This window comes from Polypterus senegalus, chromosome 7 (assembly GCF_016835505.1).
Source record: "Polypterus senegalus isolate Bchr_013 chromosome 7, ASM1683550v1, whole genome shotgun sequence".
NCBI lineage: Eukaryota > Metazoa > Chordata > Cladistia > Polypteriformes > Polypteridae > Polypterus > Polypterus senegalus.
In genome coordinates this window covers 110,686,510-110,703,311 of record NC_053160.1, presented here as the reverse complement: position 1 = coordinate 110,703,311, position 16,802 = coordinate 110,686,510, and the positions used below count along the sequence as shown (strand labels likewise).

The 16,802-nt window shown below is 37.6% G+C and overlaps 1 pseudogene; it reads right to left on the bottom strand.

Moving 5' to 3' along the window:
• Positions 1–14,103: 14,103 nt before the first annotated feature.
• On the bottom strand, positions 14,104–15,609 carry LOC120532178 (annotated as a pseudogene).
• Between the last annotated feature and the right edge of the window lie 1,193 nt (positions 15,610–16,802).

Here is a 16,802-nt window from a genome sequence, read left to right as displayed (position 1 = left end):
AATACTAAAATTATATATCTGAACGGATGTATTAAAACCAATGTATATATTCAAACCAATGTATCTGAACCGATATATATATCTGAACCAATGTGTATATTTACAAACCAATCTTTTTTTCCTGAATGGTCCCTCATAATATATATATATATATATATATATATATATATATATATATATATATATATATATATATATATATATATATATAAATGACAGCAACACTCATAACAGTGACAAAACAATTACATTTGATTACATTGACAATCATGTTACGCTATTAAAATGTTTCCTTTTCTTTTTCATTACTTCTTTAACACACTACTTCTCTACTGCGAAGCGCGGGTATTTTGCTAGTATATATATATATACAGTATATTGTGACAGATAGTGGGCGATATCGCTCCCTTGAACCATTGTCCAAGGTTCCAGACACCAAGTAAAAGTCCAGAAGTTGAGTTTATTTACACAGCTCAGTGCACAAAGCACCCTCTCCTCCGCTATACTCATTCAAATACACAATTATAATCACAATAAACTCTCCACCACTCTGCTGCCACAGTCCTTTCATAGTCCCTGACCCGGAAGTGTTTCTGAACCCTCAGTCCATGTGACATCTTAGCACTTCTGGGTCAGATCAAAACTCTTCTTTTTCTTCACTCTGGAAGCACTTCATTCCCCTTGTCCATGTGACTCGGACGTACTTCCGGGGTGAAGGGCAAATGATATTCATTGCTCCTCCCTGCAGCTCCATCTAGCGGACCCTGGGATATCCAGCAGGGCTGTGTATGAAAACTCCATTGTCCAGGATTCCCTGCTGGTCTTCGGGGCACGTCCATGCTGCAGGGAGGGCTCCATCTGGCGGCCTGGGGGTATTGGCCGGAATGATAAGCCAGCCATAGACCACAATACAGTAATCCCTCGCTATATCGCGCTTCGACTTTCGCGGCTTCACTCTATCGCGGATTTTATATGAAAGCATAACTAAATATATAACGCGATTTTTCGCTGCGGGTTCTGCAGACAATGTGTCTTTTTACTTCCTGTACATGCTTCCTCAGTTGGTTTGCCCAGTTGATTTCATACAAGGGACGCTATTGGTGGATGACTGAGAAGCTAACCAATTAGAGCACGCAGTTAAGTTCTCCTGACTGAGAAGCTAACCAACCAGAGCAAGCAGTTAAGTTCCTGCCTGCTGAATGCAGTGTTAACCAGGAAGTCTCATCTCGCTCATTCAGCATCAACGTGTTTCGCTGTGTAAAGAGCTGTGCTCTTTTGTGTTTATCTTTGTTCATAGTCAAGCCCTTCATTATGGCTCCAAAACAATCTGCTACTGCTTCAGGGGCCGTGCCCAAGCGCAAACGGAAGATGTTAACGATTGCCGAATAGGTAAACGTTTTGGATTTGTTGAAGGCTACGATTCTTTTTATTTAAAAAGTAGGAAAGGAATATAAGATCTACGGCCGCAGTGTCCTTTTAACCAGGGTGCAAAATGAGTTGTAAGTGGATGTAATAAGGCAGTAGTCTGGATGGAATCTGCTTTAAGGATTTGGAATGAAGACTGCCAGAAGAAGAACAACAGCAGTGCTACACAATTGCCTGAAGTGGCTCCTTTGGAAGAGCTGTAACGCTCTCCTTTGTTGTGCAGTAAAATTAAACTCATTGTTATCGGACAAGTCATCGTGTCATTGTTTGTGAGTAACCATAATTAATTTTCTACTTACAGTACTTAGTACATGTACGTACGTTTAGTGTCACTGTACACACATTTACTGTATACTATTTTTCTTGCATTGTATGCGTATTTATTGCTGGTGGCCTGTCTATCGTAATGGCTGTAACATATGTGATATCGGAGACACTCAATATCTTTAAAATAATATTTAGGTTTTACTGTATATAAACAGTGTGTTTATATACATAATTTCAATGAATCTTACCTAATATCTAAGAGAATACAAAGTGATTATGCTGTATAACTCTGCGGGGAATATTTATAAACAGTGTGGGAGAGTTTATAAGGGCTTAAAATATATAAAAATAACCATACAAACATATGGTTTCTACTTCGCGGATTTTCACCTATCGCGGGGGGGTCTGGAACGCAACCCCGATCGAGACGGGATTACTGTATATATATATATATACTGTATATATATATATATATATATATATATATATATATATATATATATATATGTACTAGTCTAAATCAGCCCTCATGGTTTTCAGGCTTTATGTGGAAGAATGAGACGATGATGGGCATGTGGACCTTTGCCCTTCAATCCATCAATGTAGGGACTGCACGGTTCTTTTATCAGGTGGTGGTGGTGCAGATCACCACCACAGAATACCAGAAAAAGAACAGCAAAGAAAGTAGGGGTTAGTATGGATTTTGGGGACATGTGAAAAAAACGTATAATTAAATGCATATAGAGAATATTTTACCCAGCACTAATTTCAGCATTTTGATATTTCAGAAACACTATGCAGCAATACTTTTGTATTTTGCATATGTTTTGCACATCGCTCCCATGGTCAGCATGTTATTATTTTTGTTTGTTAGTTTGTATCATCATTTAGACAGCTAATTTTTGTTTATTATGCTCTTTACTGACTATTAGAGCAAGGCACTGTGTACACTTATCAGTCAAAATACTGTAGAATATGCTAATTACTAAATACCAAACTGGTTCACATATAAATAGTTTAGTTAAAATACAAAGAGAATAAGGTAGCAACTCCTTAAACATAAATAGAAACCAACAATGTTCCAATAATTCATTGATGAACTATCACCAATTGATAATGGAGATCAAAATTATAGAAGAAGAAGTTAAAACCAAAGTCACGGTCCTGAAAACCTCAGCCAACTGGCTGCCTACACACTCCTGGTTTTTCTAAAGTGGAGTCTGTGCTGGCTGTCCAATCTGATGAGAGAATCTTTCTATCCCATGATTTCAATGCTCCTTTATCCAAGATGACTTTTCCATATGCAGGAGAGCAGCACCAAGTGTCACATCCAGATGCAGAGCAGAGAAACAGAATAAAGAATAGTTTTAAAAATATTTCAACTTACATTTTTGTGTAAATAGCTAACAAACAGAAAAGCAGTATGTACAGCTAATCAGTAGCCCTATTCAGGTTATCCTAGACTAAAGTGGATTTAAAAGCTGAGTCTGAAAGGCATCTATTATATTAGCAGGATGATCGTTCTACAGCTTCAGGTCCCTGTAACTAAAAGCTCAACTTCCCAATGTCATTTTATTAATCCTTGAAACCTTAGAAATTGGACAGATTTTTTGACCGTACTGTTCTGCATTTTGGTTAATGGGTGTACTAAAACAGGCTCCACAGCACCCTAAAAGTGTTGTTTTGCTCCTGAGTCTATTCCGGTTCACACTTGAACCTGAGCTCTCTGATTGGCTGTTGTTTTATATAGAAATCGTTAAGCATTAATCATAGAAAACTGCTGGTTTCCTTTCTAATTAAATATTTTGGGAAATAACTGCCATAGTATCATAAGGGAAATCATTGACTATGTGTTATATTACTGGGATGACTACACCACCCATGTATGTTTGGGATAAGAAGCACAAAAAAGGAGGTTTAAAGACTTTCAGAGATGTTTCTGATCCTGGAGATATCATGTAAGGGTGAAAAAGCCATTGCATATACAGAGACTATTTGTACTCAGAATTGGTGATTCAGTTACTGCAGAGACTCCACTGGCTGGGTAGTATAGAATAAATAGCGAGGGATTTGGGAAGAGAGCTTAGAACGTGATTAGCAGGGTTGTTCTGGTGCAGCCATTGAACTGTGGATAGCAGACAATTGGATTAAACACTTCACCTTATTGACAATGTCCATAATCTACAAAAAGCAGTTTGTGAAAATGCCCATTACAAATAAAGCAGCATAAACCGTAATAAACCTGCAGCATGGAAAGAAAGTTTACAGAGAAGAATGTGTCGCTATTGGCTACCTAAAATATATTCCTGCCCATGTGAAAATGATTGATGAATACTACTTCCCCTGAAGTTCCCTGCCTGAGCTTTCTCATTTTTGTGTCTGAGGTCTAAGATTTGAGGAGGTTGACGGAAGGAGGGAGGATGTCAGTTCATTGAATGACAGAATGCAGATGCAGTTTTTGTTGGAAGCAGTTTTGAAAGAGACAGGAGGGAGGATGGAGTTTTGTTAGAGGTGGAGGAGGATGACTTAAAATGGTACAGGTGGTCTGAGTCCAATCTCTTAGAAAGATCCTGCCATGTCTCAAATGTTATAAGGCCAGCACAAAGCAGCATCGGTGCTTTGTCCATTACTCTTCTCTGTACACGCCATCTCACTAGGTCCTATCATCCAGTTCCATGGTTTCTCATATCACTGCTATACCAGTGATACACATCTATATCTTTTGTTCCCTCCAGAGGACACACAGCATCGGATTCACTGCATGTCTCACTGACAAAGCAAATTGAATGAAGTAGCACAATTTCCAACTCAACCTGGTATAGACAGAAAAACTTGTTATCCCAACTCTTTTATTTAGTCAACAACAACAACAACATTTATTTATATAGCACATTTTCATACAAACAGTAGCTCAAAATGCTTTACATAATAAAGAATAGAAAAATATAAGACACAATAAGAAAACAAAATAAATCAACATTAATTAACATCGAATAAAAGTAAGGTTCAATGGCCAGGGGGGACAGAAAAAACAAAAAACTCCAGACGGCTGTGTCAACACCAATCTCTGTTCAGCTTGGTCCACTAGTGTTAACACTCGCCAAATCAGTAAGCAGCCTTTGGGTGGTGATCAATGACCAGCTTTTCTCTAATGATCAAGCTGCAACTATCTCTCAGTCCTGCAGATACACTCTTTACAACATCTACAAGATCAGACTGTATCTGACGGAGTATGCAGCATAACTGTGCAACCATCAAGAACAGCATCCACTTTTTGTGACACATGCAAACTGAACTGTTGTATGTGAAAGGCTGCAACAGCACTGCTATAATCCTTTCCTCCTGCTGAATTCTGACTCCCTTAAATTGTGCACTTTTTCATCACAATAACGGACTTCTTTTCATATAGACACAACACCTGCAAACTTTAAACTTAAACTTAGGACACACTATGCTTTACCATGTCCAAATTGCCTAATATTTAACTTTAGCATCATCTTCTCAAATGAGTGGCACAATTATATCTTGTCACACATGTGCGAGTAGGAGGAAACTGTATGAACCAAGTGAGGGTAATTCCACGTCAGGCCAGCGGGTGGCAGGGTACACTAAACCTTCTTCTGTTATCTCTGCAAACCAAACACGGGAAAACCTGTCTGATTCATCCCTGAAGATATCACTTTGGGTTCCGGCACCCAGAAACACATCACTTCCGGTATTGGCATTTAAAGCTGCCATCTTAACAGCAGGTCTTCACTTCTTGTTTGGACTCCATAGAGCACACATCTGTGTTAATTTTCAAAACCCATTGCAGCCAGGGATTTTACACAGATTTTAAACCTTTTTAGGTGTGTTGAGTCTAATCTTTTCACAACCTACAAAGCAATACTGATTTTTTTTTTACGTTATTCAGGGCCTGAAAATAAAAGCCAGGTGGATAAACTGAATGTCCATCTTTCATTCACAAAACATATTTCTTTTTGGAAAGTTATACATACCAATTTTCAATGAGTTTTAATTTAAGATTTGCTGTTTGATGGATAGGAACATCCTTTAGACCTCTACCCCCTTCCTGTTTCCTACACGGAATCCCTTGGCTACATTATTGTTGTACTCACAGAAATCAGACATTTATAAGCCATTTTATTTCCATCTGTCCAAATTGACTCTGCAAATTTTCAGTGGACCTAGAGTGAACATCTTTAAATATTTTATCTTCTCAATTTCAAAGTACTGCTAATCAATTAGACCATTGATTTCTTTGTATGTTATTTAATCAAATATTTAATATAATAGTTCAACTACTGCCTTCATTTCACCATCACTGCCATAATTGTGCTGGAATATTAATTTTACATTTGCTAAAAACACATACGTCCTGTACTTGCTTAGTGGCACCAGTCCAAACATCCTTTCAACCAATATTGGCACACGTGGAAAAAATGTGACTGTTTGTCCATTATCATTAAAGACTTTCTTCAAAAGTGTATAATTCAATAGGGTTCCTATAAGAAGTAAAGGCCATGTTAAGTGAGGAGAAGGTTTAAAATTGTAAAAAGACAAAAGTCAATGAAGACACAAAATGCTCATATTGAAAATAAAAAAAAACATACATATCTTTGACATGTCAGCAAAGAATCTTTCTTTTATGTAAAAAGATATGGTTAAACTAATGGCAACATGATGCTGGAATGGATAGTGCTGATAGTGATGATGGATCAAATCTAATGATTGGTTGTTATCATTGTTTGTGTATTTTCTTGATTTTTTCTTTTTTTTTTCTCTGGATACTCCGGTTTACTCTCATATTCCCAAAAAGATTGGTTCAGTTAATTAGTGATTGCAAGTTTGCACAAAAGAGCTCTTTGATGGACAGGTGCCCCATCTGCCATCTAACTCCCTGTGGCCCTGATTTGGATAAACTGAGTTTCAATGTTATGTTATTTAAAGTTATGTTTTAGATTGCAAGTGGTAGCCTATTTCTCATTTAATACATCTGTTGATTGTTATGAGAAGTATATGGACCTAATAAATTATATTAATCAAATTAGATAAGCAAATAGTCTATATAAATAATACTTATAATACATTTTTATTCTTAGGCCCCAAGATGTACATGATTAAAGAGTCTTATTTTATCTTAAACTGTGTTATACCTATAAGCTGTTTGGATACATCTACATTTTTTAACATTTTAAAAAATGTATTTAAGTAACAAAGCCTAATAACAAAGCACAATTAAATCATATAGAAATAACATAGCAAGTACAATAGTTTGTTCCAAAGACCCACACTGAAATTCATGAAAATCAGTAATCATCCCTGCAAAGACTTCCATACAGTTACAGAGCCAAATCTAAAATAAATCTTTACAATACACCAGCAGTTAAGATAAAGAGATTAAGCACAGGCCAAACACATTTGCTTTAAAATTATTTGAATGAGCTCTTGCCAATTTCTGAAAAATTATGATCAGATACTAAGAAATAAAGATTTTCATTTTTTCCAATTTGAGATAACATAGGACATTCCTCCCGAGCGCTACAGATGGTAGTTTGGCATCCTTCCATTTAAGCAGAGTAAGTCTTCATGCAAATAGTGTGATGTAGGATATAACAAGGACACTTTTTTCAAAGGACAGTTTTATGCCATCTGGTATTACTCCAAATATTACTGTATTAGGAGTTCATTTAAATCCAAGGCTATTTGTAAGATATACAAATACTATTTACACATGAAGTCATTGCCCACTGGTCGAATCTTTCCCTTTGTGCATTTTAGGCAATTTCCAATAAAATATATGTGATTGTCCTGGTGTGCAAAATCTGCAATTTTCTAAATAATAGATGCCTACATTTTCATTATATTTTGCTCTTGAAAAACAAAGATGAACTTAAATACAGGACAATAGCATGGGCAATTCAACATCAAAGCATATTCTTTTTCTGAATTGTATCACCTTAAACATCTGTACAAACAAGGAAGAGGACCAGGATGCCAGTATTCAAAATCCTCTCTAATATCAGCTAATGATGCAACATGTAGTTATCATTAAATAGTATCATTTGAGACAACAAAGACAGCTTTGAAGAAAAACAGTTTTGCAAATAAAATGCATTAGTTGATAAAAGGCTTTTGAATCATGGAGAAATTAGCACATTTTTAAAACTTAAACCATGTTTAATATGTTAAGAAATAGAAACAGAAATAGAAAAATAGAATGTTGATTAATTACAGTAACTTTTTTGTAGTGAAGCTGAACATCTTTAAATACATGAGTTTTTAAAATGAAAAAAATAAAAAATAAAATAAAAAACAAACCACATTATATGCATTTATAGGAATGTATATGTGTTAAATGTATCTCACATTACGCAATGAAGAGGAACAGCTTTTTAAAAATAATGCCTTCTGTCATAGTAGCTTATCCTTCTGGTAACTGGGCAAAGCTTAGTTCGTAACGAGAAGTGATTATCTGGAATTTACTGTTTCAGTGCAATTACAGTAACTATGATTTTTAAATCATTTATGCTGTATAATGGACTACAAATTTAAAAAATCAACTTCTGTTTATGTGTTTTTGTAAATTTAAGGAAGAGTTCTTACAAGGTTTTGGGATACAGTTTACACCTAATAATGAAGCTGTTTTGTCTTATGTCCTTGAGACTGAACAGTTCTGCAGTGATGTATAGTATTGCCTCTCTTATGCTTTGCACCATCCCCCACCATAACCTATTCTCTATGGGGGAGGAATGAAAGCTTTATATTCGTCAAAAATTTCAATCTCCAGTGTTCAATGGATCTCAGTATTTTAGGGTCCCCTGATACTGACAATAGTGTTTGTTTGTGTGTGTGTCTGTGTGTCACAGTCCCTTGAGGACAGTCTAGAGCTAAAACAACTGGATGGAAAAATACCAAACATGAAACTTAAGCCTGCTATGAGATGACGATGTGTTGATTAGTTTTTGAGCCAAATCATGCAAGAGAAAGAGGCACACTAGAGGAACAATCAAATACTGTAATTCTGCAATTAATTATTAATTCTTCTCATCAATTGCTATTGTAGTGACCTATTTTATGATCAAAAAGGTCAGCATCAGAGCGATAAATAATAAGTAAAATGCTATAGAATAGTTTGAGTAACTTGGTTCCTATGGTGCAAAGTCTACTGACGCTCAAGTCCAAATTTGTTTTGTAGAGTGTTGCTGTTACCACTATACTTGGAACTTTCCACTGCATCTTCTGTTACACATATATCTCCATGTGCGTCAGAAACCTACAGTCACAGTAAATAAGAGGCAGGATCAGGGCCTCTATAGTCAATAAACTGGACCATTGCATAGTTATATACTGAGATATGTCTATTAGCCAGAGAAGACGAGAAAACTGCACAGCCATTTTGTTATTTATTAAAATACTTTGCATGTCTACATCCTGACCTACAACACATTTATGTATATAGTTTTATTTTATTTGTCCACTGAGAACTCCAGATTTGGAACATAGCCCATTAACTGCACTTTGTAACATTCCGCCTTGGATATGTAACGAAGTATGATCATTACTAAATAAATATACTTTTTAAAGAGTAAAAGTTTTCAATTTAAAAATACTTTAAAAGGAGCAATTCGCTGCAACATCTAATCAAGTACAGTAACGAAACTAAATCTAATTTGCTACTTTCCACCATTAACAGCATAGTATAAAAAGGGCCAAACTGGTGATTATTATGCATTTTTTCAATTCAATTCAGTTAATTTTTGCACAGCCGTCTTCACTGAGATTAAGCACAGAGCACTGCAACAAGTTCTCAGGTAAAATGGATGTATACATTTTACAAATTATTAGATACAGATTTGTTTAAACATAAAATTAGCAAAGTAGTTTGAAACGTATTAAAATAAATGGAATCCAACAATATCTATCTAGATTTTAAATTATGGCCAACTGTAAATAGAGGAAAAGAATACAAAAACTCCTGTCAGCAGAATCCCTGGAGAAAATAAACCTCTGGGGGGATGCACGGTCAATTGTACGAGACAAAGCCAAAGACAACAGGCTGGTTTGACGATAATAAATGGTGAGAGTCTCACTTGTACACTTAGTTAGTGTAGTCTACAACCAAGCTCTTTCATCCATTTCTCAAAGGCTTGCAAGTAGATTGGTGACATGCATGATCATCTAAAGTTTTGGTGAAAGCAGAAGTTTAGAACAGAAATCAGATGAGAAACAATGAAAATTAGAGTATAAAATGAAAAGGGCATTCATAATATTAATCTAGGGAAACTGTAGTAAATAAATATGTATGTAAATTAAGATCTACTCTACAGGTGCAAATCTTAACAGCAGCAAAAAAAAAAAATGCTGCATCTGATTGCAGCATGATTAAATTGTTTACGATGACAGTGATCAAAAATTGGAGATTAATCATTAAGGCAGACCAATTAGTTACTGTAGCCACTGGAGTGTAAGGCAAGTTCAAGCATGGGTAAAATGAGTGTCGAAAGAAATCTCTCAGTCCAAAAGTTTGTTTTAAAATATTTTGTGAAAATTCTAAGCAAATAATGCACACAAGAATAAAGTAAAAAGGTGTTACACACGTAGGATAAAATGCAAAAAAAGGAAAAATATATCTTCTCGAAGCTTAGCTTTTCTTGAGAAACTTTAGTTATTTCTGTACTTAAAGAGTTCTTTACTTCTCCTATACTTAAAGATTCTTAACTTCTTCTTCTGTACGCTTTAAGCGTACAGCACAGCACTTAAAATTAAGAGCTTTGTCTTACATGTTACTTGACACACAAAACATGCACACAAGGTAGCAATTGTTAAAAGGCTCCTAAGGCACGAAAGACACGGGTTAAAACCATTTGCCCTCAACACCTTACACATGGCAAGGCTGATCACTAACTAAGAATAATGTTTAGTCAGAGAAATTAGAATTAGCCAGAATATATCAATTCAGTTCTACTTATGGGGGTTTTAGGAACCTCCTATAGATTATGCACTGTCATTTAGTAAAACATTTATGAATCTTATGTAACTAGGAAATAGCTCTTACAGTTAGTATCAGGGAAAAAATTGACAGACTAAAGCAGCACCGCCACATATTTTCATAGAATATAAGACACCACCTGACTGAGGCAAAGTTGTGGTGCATCTTCTGTAACTCCTCACCACATCCAGGCAGCGTTTAGTTCTCAGATAATTTGCACATTAAGGGAAGGAAATCTATCAATTTTCTAAAGATATATCTTGACATGATGTCAATCCATTCATGTTAGCAACGACAATAATGAAGCATTCAGTTCAAAGTCAGTTGTGTTGTATGCTGAATACACTGCACAAACATGCTTGTGCCAATGCACACTGATGACATCATTATGCACTGTGCCAGCCTGCCTGCTAAGATATTTCCTTTATGAACAAAATTAGCCATGAAATGTATAACTAAAATTAGTATTTCCACAATGTTAAGCAACTTTGTTTCATAGTACACTATAAGGCAACACAGAGTAGTCTATGATGTTTGAGATGCCCAGATGCTGAAATTTCTTAAATAAAAATATTTCTATATACACAAATAAACTTTTTCTTTTTTGCTTTTACATTTCATTGTAACTCCAACAATAACAAAAGAGTAGAGGGAAAAAAATAATTGAGAAGTAACTGAAAAAGGGAGTACGTCATAGATTCAGTTTGTTGGGAGGCTTGGACAGCCGATCAAAAAGTGAGATGACAGTGGTATATTGTGTAGAGGTGTTATCACTGCTGTCAGTGCAAGAGTCCAGGGGCCTCATGTATAAACGGTGCCTACGCACAAAAATGTTGTGTAAGAATGTTTCCATGTTCAAATTGCAATGTATAAAACCTAAACTTGGCATCAAGCCACACACATTTCCACGGTAGCTCATACCCTGTCGGACGCAAGTTCTGTGTTTGGTTTTTCAGACTGGTGGCACCCAGTGACAAAGTAGTGCTACTGTTCCTGTGTGGTTACCCTTTCTTTTTTAGATCCTCATCCCTGACGCGGCTTTATAAATACACTGAAATAAACCGCATATTGTTTATTAGTTTAATGCATCTGATTGCAATTAACCTGTAACAATATAATGGTCCACAGTATGGTCAAACTATTCCAAATACCATAACTGTTTTAGCATTGTTACTCTCACTGCACCTTCTTCTTCTTCTTTCAGCTCCTCCCGTTAGGGGTTGCCACATCGGATCATCTTTTTCCATATTACTCTCATTGCACCACTGGGAACATTTATATCACTGTATCTGAGTGTGAATCACAGCTGTACAGCAGATGATCGGCAAAAGAATTATCGGTATACAGCATCAAGCACACTCTGCCTCAGCCATGCTGTCTTTTGAACTGCACTCATACGGCAAACACTTCAGAGCCTTTCCTCGTGGTTCAGGAACAGTTTCATCCCAAGATCTATAAACGCACTCAATCAGTCCATCATGTGCTCCTTGTAGAAGTGTTTGTACTTATATGACATGACAATATCATTTTTAAGATGAAATGCAGCAAAATATGTTTATTATATTATACAGATAAAAATGTAACTTCATTTAAATAAAATATATTGTTAATAATTAAACATGTGAGGACACAGTGCCTCAGCGCTAGTGGGTCACTGGCACTCCGTTTATGGATTGTTCCTACCTTGCGTTGTATTCTATTGGTGCTGACGCGACACTGGAAGGATAGATGGATAGAATAATTAAACATGTACTACGAAGATATTTCAATGTTCCTTAAATGTTTTGAAGAATTGGTGTTCAAAGCTGGCTTAACGTCTGTTACGGAGCTGATTGTATGGTGATTGGGTATTTGGAGAAAGAAAAGTAAGGACAGGAATTGTAGGTTATTATGTTTGAAAGAGACAGTACTACTACAATAAAGTATTTCATCGAAGGTCGGAAGGTGGGCTATGACTCGCCTTTTCACTTTGATATCTGACTTCTTTTTTATTTCAGGCGATGTGTGACTTTGTTATCTATTCTGATGGTAGAGAGAGCCATCTGCTTCTACTAAATAGGATCTTGGGGCTACCTTCTGCACACAGGATCCAAGCTTCCAGATAGCTGTTTGATCACCTGGCAGTGGCTTCATCTGAAAACTCTGGGAGATCTCTTTACACTGCAAAGTATAGTTTCTCCACAACACCTGTCACAACACTGGGTTCTAAGCATTGGCGACTGTTTCAGTAGGTGTGTTACGCCACTGAAGTATGGCCTTCCAGGACTCTGTGCCATCATGCAGTGCTTTTCTGCTATCTTCACAGCAGCTACAGCCATACTGTTAGCCTTTGATTATCAGGGGGGGGACATGAAATGCTCAAATTCCCATGCTGCAGAAAAGCGTCTGAATGGCAAACAAGGAAACTGGGCCCATGTATTATCATGGTATTTCCCTCTACTTACCCTTTACCTAGGGGTAAGTGTACGCATCAGATTCTTTGCCGGGGTGACCTACTGTTGCACCTTAAGAGTAACACACGCATACATAGCTATACGCATGCACACAGAAACTCAAAAGTGTCCTATGAATTAAAAACACACAGCTGGTTAACCTCTGGAACTTTAAACCGCACAAGTGCTTTAGAAATAACACAGCCTGTCACTCTCTTAGCACTTCAAGAGACTTACTTATTATCGACACAAACAACATACAATGTTTTAAATATATCTCAGACCTAAATATTACTTTTGATCTACAAGAAAACATTTAACCCTACTATTATCCTAGCATTTCCACCCATCTGTTATCTTGGGCGTGGCCGGTCGGGTCGGTGCCGACCCGTGTCCTAAATCAGCCTCCCTTAACCCTCAAACATTTTTTTATCATCCAGTTTGTTTCCTTACCTCTTGGTTACCTTGTTAGGCTTCCTTATCCATGAAAAGATTTTAAAATTTGGTTTTAAAATTTTTGGTGTGGCCCTCTGAAGATGAGACGTATGATGTCAATAAAACGGCCCAGTCCAAAAAAATTGGTAAAATAAACCTCAGAAGAATTATACAAATAAATCAAAGGTTTATATGTTACCTGACTATTACTGAGGGGTATTAGAACACAACTGTAAAAAAAAAAAAACAATTACAATTTTTTATTTTAATAATATTACTATCAATATCAATATTATTAATATTAGTAACATCTGTGGTGTTAGGGTCGGTTTTGACCCATATATATTTACTTCAAGAAGAAGGCAAAAAAAGTATTTTTTTTCCAAAAGTTGAACTTTAATTCAATCACAAAGACAAAGCCAAACAAGTAAGACAAAATAAAATACAAAATAAATTACAAAATGTAGATCAAACAAACAATCAAACCAATAGAATTAGTAGTACGGTGGTAGGGTGGTAGCTCTCCAGGAGCAGGATTGCTACTGTATGTTTACACTATGTGCAAGTAGGACAGTAAGTGACATTTTTAGTGTGCTCTTTGCAAATATATTTCTTGCATTTGGCACACATGGAATTGGTTTTTCTGTCCTTGCTGCTTGGGCAGACCTGACAGCGCTTTCTTTTGGAATCCGGCAGCCTCTCTGGGTCTGGGTCTGTGGCTGTGGCAGGGCTGGCTAAAGGGAAGGATGCTGGTGCTGAAGCTCTTCGTCTTCCTGCTGACGTGGACGGAGTGCTTGCCGTGGTCTGCAGCTCTCTGACCACAGCTGCAGCGGCTGGGTCTCGGGGGACCCGTTCCCTTTTTTCAATGTGTCCCTTTATAAGAGAATCCCCTAGTTCTTGGAGAAACATTCTTCGCCTTTGATTCTTCCCTGCATTCCACCCTTGGTGGATTTGGGTCCACAACACAAATCCGTTGTAGGCTGACACATCCAGCATATTGTAGAACAATACCACTGGCCATCTCCTGGTCATGCGCTGGCATGTATAAGTGGCAGTCAGCTTGTCCAGGTTGTCCACCCTCCTTTGTTTTATTGTAATCCAAAATAATGATGGGCTTTTTCTCTTTTGCTGATGACACAGCAGTGTCCTTGTGGAGTGTGGACATGAGTATCACACTCCAGTTTTTTTTTGGACAATATGACACAATAGTGGTTGTGTCTGTAAAGGCAAATTTTGAAGACAGTGGTGCCCTGTTCTTCAAATTCACAATTTCAGCGGGCAGCTCAGGTTTATTTTTTTTGATAGTGCCCACCATGGTGAGCTTTCGCCTCAGAAGTTCCTGTCCAAGATCAAAACTTGTAAAAAAATTGTCACATGTAATATTGTGTCCGCGCAGTCCAGTTGTCAAGTCGAGGACTACACGTCTTCCCTGGTTCCTCTCAGGGATGCCACTTTCAGGTTTTCCTGTGTAAATTTGCATGTTCCAAGCATAGCTTGTTCTTGCATCACAGGCTGCCCAGATTTTTATCCCGTATTTGGCTGGCTTATGTATTGCCGGAAAGGGCATCTTCCCCGGAAAGGCACAAGACGCTCGGCTACGGTAACCTCTGGCCCTGGATTGAACATCAAAGGCAGGCGCTGCACCCATCTCTCCCAGACATCCCTTATGGGAGCAAGCTTGTCACGTCTTGCTCTCATGTCTCGGTTGTCAAACCTGAGGACTCTCGAGATCATGTGGAAGCTCTTCAGTAACATCGTGGCCCGTAAAATATTTCTGCCTGTTGTTGTGTCCCAGAGACTGGCTGTGGCCTCATTGCTGGATCGGTATACTCCAGCAAGAAGAAGAATTCCAATATAAGCATCCAGGAATTCTTCATCAAAGTCAATCCATGTGTCTCCGTAGACTTTTTGTCCTTCTAGGTTTGTCATGTCAAGTATTATTTTTTTCAGCGATGATGGCATGAACTGTTCAAAACTTGTTTTGATGTCACTTATCCTTGTTATGGCAAACCTTGTGACCCCAGGAGTCATTCTGATGATATTTTCAGCAGCTGCCCTGCCAGTTGTCCTGCGAGTCTCGTCAGGTGGTACTAACCTCCAGGAGATGCTGCCATTCTTGGACTGTAGTACTTCAGCTGGTAGGGAAACTGCTTCAGAGGTGATCTCCTCCTCAGACTCTGTGTCTGTGTCTTCTGACTGACACTCCACAATGTCTTCCTCCTCTGAGTCCACCTCATCAGTGTCGCTGTGCCACTCTGTAACTTGTCCTTCAGCTAGGATATGATCCAGAGCTTGGAGTGCTGTGAATCTGGCCATTTTTACCTCTGCAAATTAGATGCTTTCTCTCCAGTCACAATCACCAAACTGAACTGGTCTGGGTCTGTTTTGTCTGGGCTGTCTCTGTTTTTTTACTCAGGGGAGGTGTGAAGAGATAAGCCCCTGACTACAGCTCGGGGGATGGGAGAGGCCGGCTACCTGACAGAGTTGTGTGGGGTGTGGGGCCAGAGTGAGCTGAGAGTGTGTTTATACTGTAACTTAAGTTTGGCCAGTATTTATTGTTTTATGATCTCTTATTGTACCCTGGGTCGTGGCCGACCCGGTAAGACCACAGGCAGTGAATTTCTGATTAGAGAAATAATTTACCTTTTTTTTTTTTTGTTTAAATGGAAGTTTCAGAAAAATGGAAAAAGCCTTGATGCAGTAAACAAAATGTATGTGGTACTTTTATGCATTTAAAACTTGAAAACGGGTCGGTACCGACCCTAGGGTAATAGTAGGGTTAAACATGTAAAGACTCAGCATCCTTGACTATAGGCCATTTATCAGCCAAGAATACCTTACTTTATGTACTGTTCCATACTATTGGGTGGAGCTCAACACCCTCAGCCCTTAATTAACCTTGCAGCACAGAGGTAATGCACCTGTTGCTCAAAGAAATCTACTTTATTACTTCAATCACTCTAGACATTAAGACAAAGCATAGAAAGTCGAAAGCAGCATGATATTTATTACAGGAATAATACCAGTAGAACAAAGAATAATAGAAAATAGTGAGAGAGTTAAGTCTGGATATATACTGCATAGTCTTTAGAAAAAGCTTATGAAAAAGTAAAGTTGACAAGGATGAATGTCACAGGCATCTTGTGATGTAGCACTCGTAGCTGTTAATGAGATGCTTTTCTGATGATCAGATGGAAATGGCCACACGTTGCCAGCTCCATCTTCTGATGTCTCTCTGATTCCTTTTCCTG